Below are 4,034 nucleotides of genomic sequence, written 5' to 3' on the forward strand. Positions count from 1 at the left end.
ATGAGTTTTACGCAAGAAAATATGCTGGAGTCCCGCTCCTCCAGCCTATGTTACTCCAATGTGGCAGTACCCAGCCTTGGGGTTCCTTTAAATTAATGCAATATTGATAAATCTTTTCTAGCGGCACCCTAACGTGGAGACTGGATGGAGTTTATAAGAGACAATTCAGGGACTTTTATTGTTGGGTTTGCTTACCCTTGTTCACCTCTTTCATCTCAATTTCATAGTGAACGTCTTACTTTGCTTGAGGTCGGCTCTTAGATTTGTGGCTAGCGTGCATTATTCTAATGTTGTTTATGAGAGTGATTGCTTGATGCTAGTGAATACAATTAAGGCGGTGGAAGATATACCTCAAGTAAGCGTAGAAGAGTTCAAGTTGATGTAATAATTAAACCAGTTAACCAGCTAGAACTGAAAACTAGCATTTTATTTCATTATAGAAACAGAACATCAATTTCATGATGCCTAGCTTTTTTATTTCAATGGCCAGCATTACATAAAGTGGCTGTTTGGCCAAGTACAAATGCTAATAGTTACTTCTGGTGCACAAATTGGAGCAGCTACTCACACAGCTTTGTATTTTCTCTGGATCTGAAAGCAAGGATCGAAAATCATTTGCTAGTAAGATAAATTGAATGGGAAAAACTAATATTAATTATATAAAGATGGATTGAGTTCAGGTTTTGTTTATTCATACCAGAGCCCACATTTGCACACCTAAACTTGGAGCAACTGTAAGTACAGTTGCAGAGATTATCTGGGATGGACTTTCCATGCTTGCATTTGCCAACACAAAGTGAGGCACAGAAAAGAGGCTTTGTGAGATTGCACTCGGAATAGCATTTTCCATAGCAATCTTTGTAAGGAGACGTCTTTGTTTGGTCCCCTTCTGCTGCTGCAAGCAAGAGAATCACCACTGCACCTACCATCAAAGATCTCTTAATACCCTTCATCTCTCTGTCTCTCTGTCTCTCTCTCCGCAGTTAATCACCTATTTTTGATACAAAGATTGAGAGAAATGCCTGAATTTTATAGGGTCATGAGCGTGGACCCTAATCCTATTAAATAATTTTTTTTTCTGCAAAGAAAATATTAGGTTTCTTGTCTGTAGTCATTAAACTATTTGGATATTGTTTATGGTGTATACGAGATAATGGACCTCACCAACCCCCTTGGTCAATAGTTTTCAACATTATCCATGTATCTATAGTACTTTTGGGTTTTGGCCAGGCATGTAAAACATCTGTATGCATCTTATAAAGTCATAGAAACAGAGCACTACAAGACTAAATTTAGACTCTTTTTTTTTTTTATCGACTTCACACGGTTGCTCAAACGCTTTTTAGATTCAGAGACTAATCTGTACCGGGGGATCATGTCAGAACGCTTCCTCCCCCACAACCACCAAGAATATATTGGAGTTTAACTCCAATACGTGTCGGCGGGATTCGAACTCAGGTGAAGCTCTTACCAACTCGACCACCTGTGATAGTTAAGTCTAAAAGAAACTTAAAAGAAATATAATATATATAATCAATTAATGAATTTATTCTCGAATGGCATTATTCATGTATAATAATTTAGAGCATGCATGTAAAACACCAGGCTTGCTCACCTAAGAGACAGTTTTAAGGGACTGTGAGGGATAAATGCATCTCAACCACATATATTAAATATAAAAGCAGAAATTATAACAATTTAAAATGTGCATTTATTTTCAGCCGTCAGATTCACTTGTCCCTCACAGTCCCTTAAAAACAGTCCCTTAGGTGAGCAGGCCTTTGTAAAACACATGTATACATCTTACAAAGTCACAAAAGAAAGCACTAGAAGACAGTAGAAGTCTACATGAAACTTAAAGAAAATAATATATATATATATATATATATATAATCAATCAATACTGAAATTAAGAAATTTATTCCCAAATATAATGCGTATCTATAGCACTTTTGAGCATGCATGTAAAACACCTGTATACATCTTACAAAAGTCACAAAAAGAGCACTAGAAGTCTAGAAGCAACTTCAAGAAAATCTACATATAATCAATTAATGCCGAAGGAAATGAATTTATATTCCCAAATGTCAATAACTTTGTTTGGAAATCTTTACTTGTGTTCAAGTAAATCCAGAATATGTGTCTGGCCCAAATTTGAGGTTACTTGCTCTAGTTGAAATAGGGTTTATATTAGAGATATTCTCGGAGAATCTTAGAAGATATCCAATCAATGTACGATTATGTTTCCATGTACAACTCTATCTTTATGCTTGTAATCCTCTATATAAAGAGGCCTCTATTATCAATGAAAGTACGATTCAATTCTCTCCCAATTCAGTTTTCCTTAAACACGTTATCAGCACGAAACCCTAATCCTGAAACAAATAGCCAAACCCTGATTCAAGAAGCTAGAAACCTTGAATCCGAATACAAAACCTTGAAGCCTTTTCTGCCTCCACCTCACACCTTGAAGAACTCGATCTCAGGAATCCAGAACCGGCGGAATAACCACTAGAACCGGCCGGAAACCTACCGAACCAGCCACCGGAAGCTCCATACAACCCTCAGCAAATATTCCACCGGTTCACCATCATCCGAACCTCCAATTTTCACCAAATCTTGCTAGAAGAAGCCCCCTGATATGAAGATTCAGGAACCAGAAGAAAAAGTCCAAAAACCGGCCTAAAACTTGCTGAACCAACCGCCTTATCTTCCAGCAGGAAGACCTGCAGAAAAGAAAAGAAGAAGAAAAAAGCAGCCCAGCCCAAAAAGAAGAAGTCAAAGCCCAGCCCACTGACATCAGCCTGCCAAGTTAGCAACCGCCACATCAGCATATGGACCCACAACCACGTCATCAATCGGACCCCATCGCCACGTCAGCAACCGGACCCCACTGCCACGTCATTAACAGCATCAGCCTGCCACATTAGCACCAGGCCACGTCAGCATCTGGTCAACGCCGGTCAACCACTATTCTGGCAACTTTTTCAGGCCAAATTTCCGGCGACTTATTTCGAGGTTTTTTTTTCTAAACGTTCCCGTTTTTTAATTCAATTTTTCTTCTTTTTCGGGGATTTGCAATCTCCCTTCTTCTACTCCCCTTTCCTCATCATAGGAGAGACAATTAAGCCGAACTGTGGGGGTTCGTGCTCACTCCAAGCTTAGAACTTGTTGACATCTCCAAACTTAGAGTTTGTAGAGAATTTATGATCGACCACTTACGTCATTGTTTCGATCTGATCCAATACCTCTTGGAATTTAATTTCTTGGAAGCGATTACGCTAAGGAATTTTATATGTTTTCGTGGTAGCCTTTTTCACTCCAAAACTAACCATAATTTCTTATTCTCTTTCAGGATGAGTAACCTGAACAAATTGGACTTTGCAACATTGGGAACAACTGGCTCTGGATATCACAAGTGGGTTCGTGATGTTCGCCAGCATCTCAAGGTTAATGGAATCCTGGATACGATTCTCGAGTTTAGCCAGAACGTGCTAACTGTTGAGCAAGCTCAAGCTTTGAAAGCAAATAGAGCAGCCTTAGAGGCAAATAAGTACGAGTGTATGAATGAAGAAGACCCCAGAAGACTGTGGGTCTCACTCGAAGAAAGATTTGGCAACGTCCGTGACTCCCTGCTTCCTGACCTAGAAGTGAGATGGCATAACCTCTGCTTCTGTGATTTCAAGTCAGTTCTTGACTACAACTCGGAAGCACTTCACATTAAATTCTTAATGGAATTCTGTGGTACAGCGATCACAGATGCGATGTTGATTAAGAAGACTCTCTCTACCTTCCCTGTCTCTACATTGATGGTTGCTAAGAACTATCGAATCGATGTTACTGCAAGACGGATCGCAAGGTTTCATGAGCTTATTGGAGCTATGAATGTCGCTGAAAGGCATGACAACATCCTTGCGAAGAACTATAATTCGAGATCCATGGAAACAGAGCATATTCTGGAATCCAATTATAGTCGCGCCCTAAAGAGATGGTGCCAAGAGCTAAACCCTAATCTTAGGGATAGTTCTGGACGT

At 39.5% G+C, this 4,034-nt stretch overlaps 1 long non-coding RNA gene across 1 annotated transcript; it reads right to left on the minus strand.

The window, feature by feature from the left end:
- Positions 1 to 406: 406 nt before the first annotated feature.
- On the minus strand, positions 407 to 977 carry LOC112177163. The gene is made up of 2 exons (XR_002927304.2): positions 698 to 977; positions 407 to 591 (listed from the first exon to the last, which is right to left on the minus strand). It is a non-coding gene; the product is annotated as an uncharacterized LOC112177163 (long non-coding RNA).
- Between the last annotated feature and the right edge of the window lie 3,057 nt (positions 978 to 4,034).

The sequence above is a fragment of the Rosa chinensis genome, chromosome 7 (assembly GCF_002994745.2).
Source record: "Rosa chinensis cultivar Old Blush chromosome 7, RchiOBHm-V2, whole genome shotgun sequence".
NCBI lineage: Eukaryota > Viridiplantae > Streptophyta > Magnoliopsida > Rosales > Rosaceae > Rosa > Rosa chinensis.